This window comes from Ursus maritimus, unplaced genomic scaffold, assembly GCF_017311325.1.
Source record: "Ursus maritimus isolate PB19 unplaced genomic scaffold, ASM1731132v1 scaffold_8, whole genome shotgun sequence".
Classification (NCBI taxonomy): Eukaryota; Metazoa; Chordata; class Mammalia; order Carnivora; family Ursidae; genus Ursus; species Ursus maritimus.
The window spans coordinates 62,694,927-62,708,916 of record NW_024426996.1 but is presented as its reverse complement, the minus strand read 5'-3'; the positions used below and the strand labels follow the sequence as shown (position 1 = coordinate 62,708,916).

At 41.1% G+C, this 13,990-nt stretch overlaps 1 protein-coding gene across 1 annotated transcript in view; it reads right to left on the bottom strand.

Annotated features, from left to right (window-relative positions):
* SEPSECS (Sep (O-phosphoserine) tRNA:Sec (selenocysteine) tRNA synthase) overlaps positions 1-13,990 on the bottom strand; it is a 97,073-nt gene that overhangs the window by 71,943 nt on the left and 11,140 nt on the right. Inside the window, exon 3 of the mRNA XM_040625033.1 lies at positions 10,236-10,393. The gene's annotated coding sequence lies outside the window, so the exon portion shown is untranslated. The remainder of the gene's footprint in view (positions 1-10,235; positions 10,394-13,990) is intronic.

Sequence of the window (13,990 nt, the reverse complement as noted above, 5' to 3'; positions counted from 1 at the left end):
AAATTTTATGGGGCACCTGAGTGGCTCAGTCAGTTAAGTGTCCGGCTATGGATTTCAGCTCAGGTCATGATCTCAGGGTCGTGAAATGGAGCCCCACATCGGGCTCTGCACTGAGCATGGAGCCTGCTTGGGATTCTATCTCCCTCCCCCTGCCCCTCCCCCCAACACACATGTTCTCTTAAAAAAAAAAAAAAAGCAAGGTTTGTGATATGTGTATTTTCCCACAATTAAAAAAAAAACTGTTCCAGATGTTTTTCTGGGTGGAGGTTGGGGGCTCTGGATTTTGGAAAAACAGCTGCTCTGCTGGGAATGCTAAATCGTCAGTAATTCCAAAGATCAACTGTCTTCATTGTGCAAAGAACTTAAAAGAGACTTGGTATTTATAGAACAATGTTCCAAAATTATATATTTTCAGTTTCCAAGATTTAAAGAACAGACATTAGTAGGAAGCTTTCTTGTAATTTAAAGCTGATCTGTGTATATGCTTATGTTTTAAGAAAGTGTTTATGTTACACTACTAATTTGTAGGAGCTAATATTGAGTGTGGCCTTGTGCCACACTATGTCTGTTAGGATGGGTTAGGTTACACTGCGACTGCAACCAATCCCCAAATCAGTGCAATTTTATTTAAAAGTAATTGGAGTTTATTTCTCTCTCATGCTACACAGGTTGGCTAGGGACTCTGTTCCAGCATATCATCATCTATATCCTAAGAGTCAGGCTGATAGAGCTGCCAATACCCAGAACACTGCCGGTGTCCTCTAAAGGAAAAACAAAATTGTACACCCAGAGTTAACCAAACTGAAAAACTGGAGGGCACAATCCCCAAGATCGCCCTCACTTCTGACACCAACTGCAAGTTCAGAGGTTCCCCCAAATATCTTCAGGTTCACTAATTCACTACAAGGATTCAGAGAATTCACTGAAAGCTTTTATGCTCACAGTTACAGTTTGTTATGGGGAGAGGACACTGATCAAAATCAGCTAAAGGAAGAAACACATAGGACAGAATCTGGGAAGTGTCCAGACACAAAACTATGCAGTCCTCAGGATGCATTACCCTCCCAGCATCGATGTGTGATGATACACACAGAATACTACCGATCAAGGCAGCTCACCTGAACTTTCATGTCCAGAGTCGTTACCAGAGGCATGGTTAATTGAATGATTTAACGATTGATTGAATCATTGACCCTGAATCACATGGTTGGTCTTTCTAGTCAGGCCAACTCTGCCCTCACTGAAGACACTCCTATCAGGTAGGACATTGAGCACCTCCTCGAAGCTGAGGGCAAAGGCCAGTCCTGTCTTTGGGCAAGGCCGAATTCTGTGCTACATGGCATATGTCAAAACACACACTGGCCTTTAAAGCTTCCACTCAGGAGCAACACGTGAGCCAACAGCCAACAATTCCTCTCACATTTTTTTTTTTCTTGCTAAATCAAGTCCCAAGGCCAAGCCCCACAACTTCAAAGGGGGTGGGGAGATACAGTCTTCCCCCAGATGACTAGATATTGGTGATTGGAGGTCCAGTCTATCATGTAAGTATTTTTATGTGTATTATTCACTTAATTCTCTCAACAATTCCTATTATTATCTCCATTTTTCAAATAAAGAAACTGAGCCATAGTGAGGTTAAGTGACATGCCCCAAGTCACACAGCCAGTAAGGCCAGGGCTAGAAATGCCTGGTTTTAAGCCCAGGCACTCCAGTTCCATAGATCATGCTCTTGAAGACAACTAAGGAAAAAGTCATATTGCCTCTCCATATTCTCCTCTGCATTCAAATAATACTTGACGAATATTTCTGCCATGCCAGGCACTGGACTATGGTGTGCTGGAAATACAATGGTGAAGGAGACATAAGGCACTTGCCCCAATACAGCTGAAGTTACTTTCACTTTCTTCTTGGACAAAGGGATTTGTGATGAAAAGCAGGAGCTGGAATAACCAGGTCCCTTTCCCCACACCCACAGTCACCATTATGACAACTGTATCCCACTCATTACCCCCAAGTAGGATTGAATCTTGCCCACCCACTTCTTGAGACTTTGGAGGACCAAAGAGAGAGGTAAGGGAAAAATTAAGATGAAGAGGAATGAAATGAAATAAAAATAGAAAAACACAATAGGATAACTCTTTGCCACTTTTCCTCGCTTCAAAATAGTTAACAGGCACTGCCCAATTTGTTTTCCCACCTGCTCTGGTGTTCTCTGGCTCAGTACCAGCCCTATTCTTACCCCTCATCCTCGAGAGTGGATACCTTTTCCTGGAACTATTGTGGGAAGAATACGTTTTAGTTTTTGTTTTTTTCTTCTGGATTTGCTGAGAAGACAAAATATTGGCAGCTGTCCTGCCACCACTAGAGATCAGCCTTTCTGAGAATGGACATAGCAGGGGAAAGCAGACGAGAGGTAAGAAAGGCAAACCCATCATTTGACGACATTCGAGCCCCTGGATCCAGCCACATCTGAGGTCAGTTTGGCCTAAACTTTCAGTTATGTCAGTCAATCAATTTTCTTTAGGGCTAAGCAGTTGAGTTGAATTTCTGATATTGAACTCAAAGAGTCTTAATACACCCATCTATTTTCCCACTTTTAAAGTTCCAATGCCAAAAAAAGCCATGATACATCCTACAGAGGGAAGGAGAAAAGTTCGTATTTAAGAAATCAGAATAAGCCGGGACACCTGGGTGGCTCAGTCGGTTAAGCATCTGCCCTCAGCTCAGGTCATGATCTTGGGGTCCTGGGATCGAGTCCCACACAGGGCTCCCTGCTCAGTGGAGAGCCTGCTTCTCCCTCCCCTTCCCAGCTCGGGCTCTCTCTTGCTAGCTCTGTTGCTACCTCTGTCTCTCTCAAATAACTAAATGAAATCTTTAAAAAAAATTTAAGAAATGAGAATAAACCTGAGGAAGGCAAATGAGGCTCACAGAGGATGATACCAATTTCCTAGGCACCAACTGCCACCGAAATTATCATCCCATCTACCCATACTCACAGCCTGCAATTTTTAGAAAAGCATGAATAGCGACAGAAGGAGGAATTGGCCACCAGGAGCATGGAGAGATACCAGCATACTGAGTATCTTATCTCTCTACTAAAAAGATTTAGTACTAGAAAGCTGAAGTGAAGTCTCATATCCTTAAAATTCATTACAGCCATAAAAAGCACCACCATATTTTCATGAGCTATTAAAACAAACAGTTAAAAATAAAGCCCAAAAAGAAAAAAAAATAAAGCCCATTTGGTACCCAATAGCCTTCACACGATCATATTTTTTCATGTATTTGTGAAGCAAAAAAAAATTGGCTAACTGCAATACATCTCCTTGTAACTGATTCAGCTTTCCACATTCTCTTTTGCATCCTAAAATAATAAGCCACAATTTCCCTAGCCATATAATTTCTAAATTACATAGACTTATATCACCACATGAAATACATTCTCTTCCTTTTTCCTCTTCACCTCTCACAACTGATCTTTCATTTTAACAATTCTTGATGAAATCCCCATAAACATCGAGTGACATGGGCATGGGCATAAGAACAGTATAAAGGGAGAGTATTAACATTTATTTGGCACCTATTATTTGCCCATCACATCACATGTTCTTTTATTTCACTTAATACTGGCCCTAACCTTTAAAGCAGGTGCTATTGCCCCCCATTTTTCTGATGGGCAAGCCTCAAAGAGGGGAAGTCACTGACCCAAGTTTGAACAGCTGTACCGTAGCTACAGCAGACATTGTGGATTGCTCACCAACAATTATTTCCCCTTTTTTTTTGCATGTTGAACATGCTTCTTCCTCATTTAAAAAGTTGAAAATTCTGAATATACTTTATTTCAGACTTCTTTGCTCTAGGGCATGAGTATATGACAATCGAGCCAACAGGACCTGAAGGAGAGTCTGCTGGGGGTTTGGAGGAAAGTTTTCTCCCTGATTAAAAAATATAATTCACAGGGGTGCCTAGGTTGTTCAGTCAGTTAAGCACCTGCCTTTGGCTTAGGTCACAATATTGGGGTCCTGGGATCAAGCCCTGTGTTGGGCTCCCTGCTCAGTGGGGAGCCTCCTTCTCTCTCTCCCTCTGCCCCTACCCCCCACTTGTGCATGTGCTCTCTCTCTCTCTCAAATAAATAAATAAAATATTTTAAAAAAATAAAATAAAATTCACAAAAATAAAAATAATAAACGAATAAAATGAAATAAAATTCACACACACAAAAAGGACCTTTCTTCTCCCTACTTGTTGTTTGTCCATGAGATCTTGTAATGATGTGATACGTGGAGCTGCAGCAGCCTTCTTGAGACTGAGGGTATAAACCTGAAGTTGAATATTATAAAACCCTCTAAAGATGATGAAAAAGAAGACTGGTTTTTAATGACATCTTCGAAGCTCTTATATAACTAACCCTGGCCCCCCTCTACCTTAGGACTTGGAAGAGTGCCTGATGCCTATTAGGCACTTAACAAACATCTATTGAATGAATAAATGAATGGTTTTAACTTTTCAGAATTTGTCTTCAAAGAAGATAAAAGAAATATCTACCCAAACTAAATCTCATCTACCATGTGACTCAGCAACTCTAGGTATATATCCAAAAGAAATAAGTGTTATGTGTCTATAATAGACGTGTGGAAAAATGTTTATAACACCTTCAAACTGGAAACAATTCAAATGTCATCCATAGGAGAATGGATAAATAAATGTTGGAATATTCATGCTTTGGGATACTATACAACGATATAAAAGAACAAACTATTAATACTCACAATAGCGTGGATGAATTTCACAGACATAATATTGAGCAAAAGCCACTGCACACACGAGAGTATATACTACATGATTCCATTAAATAAAGTTCAAGAACAGAAAAAATGAATCCATGGTGCTAGATCAGTGGTTACCTCTGGGAGGTGGGGGTGGTTATTGAGGGGTACAGGGCATGAAAGAATCTCCTATGGTGATAGAAATGTTCTACATCTTGATCTGCATTGTGATTACGTAGGTTTATGCAGACGTAAAACATCGTCAAGCTGTCCATTTCACAGGTGTGCACCTTACTGTGTATGTTATGCCTCAATTTTTCTTAGGGCCAAAGAAAGTTTTGCTTTGCTTTGCTTTATTTATTTTTTTAAAGATTTTATTTATTTATTTGACAGAGAGAGAGGCAGCCAGCGAGAGAGGCAACACAGCAGGGGGAGTGGGGGAGGAAGAAGCAGGCTCCCAGCAGAGGAGCCTGATGTGGGACTTGATCCCAGGACTCCGGGATCACGCCCTGGGCCGAAGGCAGATGCTTAATGACTGAGCCACCCAGGTGCCCCTGCTTTTCTTTTAAAGGAGGTATAGGAAAAAAAAATTTTTTTTAAAGATTTTATTTATTTATTTCAGACAGAGAGACAGAGAGAGCCAACAAGCGGGGGAGAGGGGCATAGAGAGAAGCAGGCTCCTGGCTGAGCAGGGAGCCCAATGCGGGGGCTCTATCCCAGGACCCTGGGGTCATGACCTGAGCTGAAGGCAGATGCTTAACCGACTGAGCCACCCAGGTGCCCTTAGGAAACATTTTTGACTCAGTATTTATTTAGAGAAGGAATTACCTTAAGTGCCTTACAAAATAACCTTCATAGTAACATTACCAGGTAGGCATTGCTATCTGTATACTACAGATGCAGATATGAGACTCAGAGAGATTAAATTACTTTCCAAGGTCACACAGCTAATCAATGTCAAAGCTGGTATTTGAATACGAGTTTATCTGATCCCAAAGCCCGTGATCCTTTCTCTGTGTTACTATAAAATGTGCAGGCACCTGCATAGCCAACTTTCCAAGGTCATGGGAAGAATCATCGCTGTGACCCAGGAATACTCTTCCAGAATGTGGATTTTCCTGTAGAAATTGCCTAAATAGAATAGAAAAGGCTTTATGTACAAAGATAGTCATTGTAGAATTTATAATAGTGAAAAACTGGAAACAACCTACTTATTCAACAACATATAATTAAGCAAATGATAAAACATATATTCAGTAGAATATTATGCTACCATTAGAAATTATGCTCTAGAAAGCTTATGATGTAATTTTCAATGGGGTGAAATGGAATAGAAATTGAATTTGCTTTAAGAATACAACCATGAAAAGCAAAAATTTTTTAACTTATGCCTATAGAAAGAAAAAGCCCAAAAGTGTTTGCATTTAAAGAACATTAACCATGTCTGCCTCTGAAGAATGTGATTTGGCAAAGGGGTTGTAGGAGTTGGGGTGGGTGGGGGTTTAGGGAGAGTACAGGGACTTTTTTTTTTTTTTTTTTGCTTTATAAACTCTGCATTTGATTTTTCACAATGAATATACATAATTTTATGATAAAATTGTAGCTCATTAAAAACAGCTGGAAGGAAATTTGTAAAATATTAACAATGGTTGTCTTTGGATAATGGGATTTGAGAGATTTTTTAATGCCTTTTTTCCCTTTTCTATACTTTGTAAAACTCCTATGATGAACGTATGTTTCCTTGTATCTGAAAAAGAATAAATTTATTTCAATGAGATGATGCAGTTGAAAGCACTCTGTAATCTGTGGAGCAATTAAATTAGAGGTGACATTATAACTACTATAAAGCATATTAAATACTGGCAATGCCATTTGTAAGAGCAGAGGGCAGGTCCTCTCTCCTACTGCCTGAGCCCTTAAGCTTTGCTACAGGGGCCACCTTCGTTTGGAAGGTGGTGGGAGGCTGAGCAAACCACCACCCGCCCACTCGGGACCATTGTAATGCCAGGAGTCATTCTGGCAAAACTGCCGGTGTTAGCTTAGAACATTCCCTGGGGCTGTGCTTCCCTGCCCAGGCTGCACATTAGAACCACCGAGAGGTGATTTTTAGTTGTTTTAAATGTCCTATCCCCAGGGGCTGTAATTCAATTGCTTGGGGTGAGAGACCCAGGTACGGGTATTTAAGAAATTTTTTTTATTTTTATTTTTTAAGATTTTATTTATTTGAGGGAGAGCGAGAGAGGGAGAGCACAAGGGGGGGGGGTCAGAGGGAGAAGCAGACTCCCTGCTGAGCAGGGAGACCGATATGGGACTTGACCCTGGGACTCCAGGATCATGACCTGAGCCAGAGGCAGTCGCTTAACCAACTGAGCCATCCAGGCGCCCCAGGTATGGGTATTTTCAAGATGTATTCCAGTTAAAACTAATAAGCAGAACAGAGTGTGATGCCTTCCAGAAATGCTGCGGATACATTTTCTACCCAAGTGCAGGAAAGAGTTCTAAAACTCCTCTGGTAATGTTTACCTCTCTAACCAAAAAACCAGAAAAACATTTCTTTCTTCAAACCAACCTGAGTTTGATTTTTTAAAAAGTAAGAATTTTAATCCCCACTACTACATTGACAGTTTAGAAAGGGCACTCAAAGAGTTAAGCTCATTCGATGATCTCGAATTACCATAATGATAACGTCTATAAACTGCCACCAGGTGTAACAGCCTCTGGCCTCGCCTGACAATTCTGGGAGGTCAAAGAGGCAGAAGATATTATTTACATTTTGCCCAGGAGGGAATTGAGCAGGATGTGTTTAGAAATTTCCCAAGTTCTAATAACAGATTTGGACCCAAGTACTCCTTCCTCCGACTACAACACGCTGGTTTTGAGATTTGGCTTATAGCTTTGAACTGCCAATGGTATTACACTGGAACAAAAGACCGGAAGAAGCCTTGCCTGCCTCCTTTCTCACTGCATCCCTGGAACATAGAAAGCAAAGTGAATGTATTGTGTGACCGCATTGTTCATGGCATTGTGACACCCAACAGCACTGCTGAGAACAGGGCCTGGACACAAGAGAAAGTGCATATTGAATGAAAGAATAAATGACTCTATCTTCCAAGATAACACTACGCCCATTTGTCTTAGTCCTTTCAGAATGCTATTGCAAAATACCGTGGACCAAGTGGTTTGTAAACAGGAAGCATCTATTCCTCACAGTTCTGGAGGCTGGGAAGTCCAAGATCAAGGCTCTGGCAGATTCAGCGTCTGCCGAAGGCTCACTTCCTGGTTCATAGATGGCTGTCTTCTCCATGTATCTTCACATGGCAGAAGGGGTGACAGAGCTCTCTGCGGTCTCATACACGAGGGCACTAATCCCATTTATGAGGGCTCTACCCCCATGACCTAATCACTTCCCAAAGGCCCCACCCCCTAATACCATCACATTGGTGGTCGGGATTTAACATTATGTACTTTGGAGGCATGCAAACATTCAGTCTACTGCACCATTTTACAGAGGAGGTAACTTGAGACTCCAAGAGGAAAAGTAACATGCCTGAGATAGCAGGACTTGTAAGAAACAGACATAGAAGAAAAGAGAACTAAGGACAGCCAACCTTGTACTCTTTATTTTTTTTTTAGATTCTATATATTTATTTGTCAGAGAGAGAGAGAACACAAGCAGGGGGAGTGGCAGGCAGAGGGAGAAGTAGACTCCCCACTGAGCAGGGAGCCCAATGCAGGACTCCATTCCAGGACCCTGGGATCATGACCTGGGCCGAAAGCAGACCCTTAACTGACTGAGCCACGCAGGTGTCCCCCAACCTGTACTTTTACCCACTATACTCAATTACCAACTGGTTGTAGTTTTTAAACACCAAGCCCTAAGGATCACAGCGTTAAAGATAATTTAGTGGCAACTCTACTCCAGATATTATACACAGATATTATAATAGGAGGAATATTAAATAGCAGTTGGCAGCAGTGATTTGCTATTATAGTGTTTTATTGAAAACAATTCATTTTACTTAAGATTTACTTCCAGAATCCTTAGTCTGACTAATGACAATCTTCTGAAATGATTTAAAAAAAAAAGATTTTGCTTCCTGAAAAATTCACATAATATAATATGTGACAGATCACCAGAGTCATATATTTATATCCACAATTACTAGATACAAATAAAAGAGAACTGGAGAAAGGATTTCATATATGCTTTTAATCAGGAAAAGAAAAGACCTCTCTAATCAATGTCTTGCAAAACCATTAGCCAAAATCCTAAACTGAAGCTCAAATAATTGAAAAATGAAATGATCCATCTACTCATGACAAGGAGATTGAAGTCTTATAAAAAAAAAAGTTAAATGCATATATGGATGAAAAGGACTGACACTGCCATTTGGTAACTGGCTAAATAACAGTCATAAACAAATGGAAGAAATAACTAAGTTGAGAGCAGAAGTCAGAATTTTCCCCGTCATTGACAAGGGGCCACAACACATTCATCCAGAATTTTGATGCAGAATAGAATTGACAATGGCATTATAATTCATCCATCCATCGTCTATCTGTCCATCCATCTAATCATCCATCCAATAATTGGTTTAACCACATCGAGCTGCCATTATTTGATCATTTTTTTACATAAAAAAGAGACTACTTCATGTGGTTCAATATAAAATATTCAGTTAATACTTGTTGAATATACTACTATATTCAATGCACCATGGAAGGTTGGAGGAGTAACGGTCGAATGAGAAACACACTCCATCTCTGCAAAACCCCAGTGAGAGAAATACACACCAACTACTATTTAAAAGAGAGTTACGAATGTACAAAGTACTATGAGATTATACTGATAAATATGCATAGGAAGAACATATAGCAAAGTGTCAGGAGGGACATGGTTGGTGGGAGTTTATAAAGTCATTTTTCCATTTCCTTATTTCTATTTTAAAACTTTTTATTCAATGAACATACATTATTTTGTAATTAAAAGATCTTGAAAATGTACCATGAAGGTTGCAGAATTGATGGCTATTAGTAAATACATAAAAACTAAAGGATTTAAAAGTTAAAATAGATGAAGCAACCTAAGTAAACCAAACGAATGAGAGACTGAATATACAAACAGACAATGGCCAGACCATATATAAAAACAGACTCTGACCCACAACCTGCAGCAACAGCCTGGGAAACCAACTTATTATCCGTAGTAACTACCCCAGGAAGCCAACCTCTATCTGCAAGCCAGACCACGATTTCTATCCACCGGCCATTAAGCTAGACAATAATCTCTGTAGCAACTGACCCAAAACAACCAGGACTTGATTATTAGGTGAACTTCCCTAATTTTTTAACTTTGGACCAGTGAAAGACAGCCCACTACCCATGCCCCTAACCAATCATATAGAATGCCCCCTTCTAGTCAGCCCACCTCTGGCTTCCCCATGCCAACAGCCTCCAACCAGGACATACCTGAAGCCTTTCCTTTGTTTCACTATAAAACTTTCCTGCTCCCCTGCCCGCCTTTCAGCCTCTGCCAAAACGCAAGTGATGGTGGCTGACTCCTTTGCTACGGCGAGCTCTAAATGAAGACACCTTGCCTGCTCTCATTTGGATCATCTTCATTTATTCTGCAGAAGAGAAAGAAAAATAAACTCAGGAATGAGCTTAGCACAGAATGCAGATAACAAAGGTAACAAAGGCATATGCATTTATGAGAAATGAGCATGATAGTAACTCTCCATACCCCACTAACCACAGGGAGTAGCTGGGTTCTGATTAAGCCCCAAGAAGATGGAGTTATTTCACTTCTTTGTATTTCCTTCTTCATACCCTCTTCCAGCATGGTTTACCCTCAACCCTTTAACCCGGAAAGGAAAATCCCAAAGCACAAAATGCCTCTGCTATTGTTTGATCTTTGAATGCTGATTCAGAATTAGAAAGACCTAGGAACCAAATGTAATCACTGAAATTCGACTCCATGAGGGAAGGGAGCGTGCCTGTTCAGCTCAGTTGAATGACTGAAATAAACACATGGATGCATCCAGAACATAAGCACCACATGGAACCTGCAAGAAGACAACTCACATGATGAGCTCATCTCAAAAACCTATCTTACTTTCCTGAAGTCCCCAGACCAAGGCATGGTCAGAGAAAACCGATGACCCAACACACCAAATGTGGCCCAAACAGACTAGCCACACGGGAGCCAAAGATCGGGGTCATCACTCCCTAGTCATTTGTCCTATGATGCTCAGTGCTTAGTTGGATACAGCTGCATTTCTAAACTCTATCTTTCTCTCATGCTCACTGGGTAGTAAACATGAATTGCTATTAATAATAATTTTCCACTGCACGTCCAGAATAATCCATCCAGAGAAAATTGGAACTTCTTCTTTGCTGAGGTCCAGTCCCATCAATTTGATGCTCATTTTATAGAAAGGCCATTGAGCAAAATTAATGTACCCAAACAAATAGAGTTTGTCCTTGTAACTGATTCAGAGTATGACAGGAAACAAAAGGGCTGCCTTAATGGCCTCCTCTGGGAAATTTATTTTCAGAACATTGAGTTATTTTCTTCTACTCTACCAGATTACATTAAAATCTTTATAAAAAAAAGAAAGGAAGAAAAATAAAACATAGCTGTCTGTTTTCATAGAAATCACTTTGAGATCTAGCTTCATTTAAATTCACTTGTTATTGTCCAAGTCAAATAATGTTATAATCTCAGGATTATTTTGCTTCTTTCCATTTTCCATTTTTTTCCCATTTTCTTCACACTGCCCCCAGCGTGTTTTACTCCCAGCCTCTTAACCTGAAAAGGAAAATCTAAAGCCACCGTGTGCCAGAAATGAGGGCACCTGAACCTATTTAAAATACTACCATACCTTGCCATGAGATAATACTTTGGACCATTATCCAAAAACGTTGGTCATTTTTTTTCTGCTATATTGGAAAGGTCAGTGAAGGTACCTGCCTCACTCTCAGTCACTGGAAAAGAAAAAAAATATGCCCCTTGCAATCTCTGGAATGTTCTATGCCACATGATCTGCCTGCCTCCAGACCTCCTCTATCACAACCGACTGGACCTACAAGCAGCCCATTCATGGGCTAACCTTTGAAGTGATGAGGCATGAAAAACTCTATCCAAACAGGAAAGATAGTAACAAAAGAAGCCAACCAGAGTGCCCTGTTGGAAATTAGATTAGAAAATACAAAGAGAGAGTCAGATGGGTGGCAGGAAGAGATTCTGAAAATTTGCAAGGAGAAGGCAAGAGTGAACCCATAATCTTCACAAGCAGTGACCACAAGATCTGGAAAGCACGACCAGATGAGGAATCAGCAGGTAGCAGGAGAAGGACAGATGAGATGGGGCAGTGCTGAATCAGCAGGATGGCAGGCAATTGGTGACCCCTTGCTGTTGGGGGGTGGGGTGGGGAGAGCTAGGAAGAAAGAAGCTACTTCCTGGCCAGGTTTCCCTCAAGATCGGCTGGACAGTAACTTCTGTGACATGAGTTTCCAATCATCATGTGTACGCTTAAAAAAAAACCCACAAAACCCTATTGCAGGAACCTGAGTGTGCATCACTTTTTTAACACAAAAGAGCTGGACATACACACTCCTCTGAAAACTAATCTTTGTCACATCTGTTCTACCTTAACCTCCCTGCACAAAGAGGAGGAGCAAAGGGGAGAGGAGCCTGAAGTTATAGCCATGAGGTCTAATCAAGCTCTGCTACAGATTTGTGGGGTAATCATGAGTAAGGTATTTTTCATCTGTAAACCTATTATTTCAGCAATAAAATGTAGTTGGACCAGATGTGTTCCCTTGGTAGCTATTTACTGAGCGCCAGCTATGTGGCAAGTTCTGTACTAGCTGATGGGGCAAGACAGTGAACTAACCACAGTTTTTGCTCTTTAGACTTACGTTCTAGTTGGTAAATGGGTAAACAGGTTATTACAAAATTGGGTGATGTTAGCGCTAGGTAGAGAGTTCATTTGGAGCACCTAATCTGGTTGGGGAAGGAGGCCCACAGAGAAGTCTTCCTGGGGAAATTGAGACCTGGAAGAGGGTGTGGGCGTGTTCTGGCTGGACAGGAGGAGAAGGATAGTCTATATAATGGTTAGTTTTATGTGTCAACCTGGTTAGACTGTAGTGCCCAGTTATTTAATCAAACACTAGTCTAGGTGTGGCCATAAAGGTATTTTGGAGATATGGATCACATCTATAATCAGTTCATTTTAAGTGAAAAAGATTACTCTCCATAATGTGGGTGGGTCTCATCCAATCAGTTGAAAGGCCTAAGAGCAAACACTGAAGTTTCCCAGAAAAGAAATTCAAGACTACAGCATCATCAACTGCTATCTGAGTTTCCAGCCTGCTGGTCTGACCTACAAATTTTGAACTTGCCAGCCCCCACAATCACATGAGCCAGTTCTTCAAAATAAATCTTTTATATCCCATTCATTCTGTTCTTTGGAGAACCCTGACTGATACAGTCCATATGCAGGCATAGGTGCAATCCCTGAGAGAGGAAGCCAGAAGGATGGGTTACAGAAAGTGGGGAGGGAAGCGTCCAGAGCTTGCAAACCTTTGTAAATCCAAATAAGGTTTCTGGATTAAATTCTAAGTATCATGTGAAGCCACTAAAACTTTATGCAGAGGAGGGACATAATTACAATGCAAGTTGAGACGATAACTCTGGCAGCTCTACAGAAGAGAGACATGGGGTAGAAGGCCTGGCTGACAGCTCCTGTGCCTGGTATCTTTTCCTCCCTTACCTCCTGCCAGCAGAATTATAATTTAATCTGGTGTCCATCTCTTCAAGGTGATTCGGCAAAGTGGGATCATACTCCCAACTCCAAGAATAAATGAAGATTGTCCAAGTCAGTACAATGGTCTCATTCTCCTTGTCAGTGATTGGTTCACTGTAGGCATGTGAACCAGTTCTTGGCAATGAGCTTTGAGGGGAGGGCTATCGTGGGAGAATTATGGGAAAGGTATTTTCAGTTGTAGGGATGCACTAGGGGACAGTCTCTTCCTGCTTCTGGATATGGCCATGTCTGGGTATGAATCTGCTTACAACACTGCATAGCCATGTTCACCCATAGGGTGGCAGGCTGAGAGTAAAGCCAACAAACTAAGCATGAGCTAAAATGATAAAGAACCTGGGTCTCTGGTGACAGTGATGAGCCCGAGTCCACCTGCTCCCCAGACTTGCCCACTTG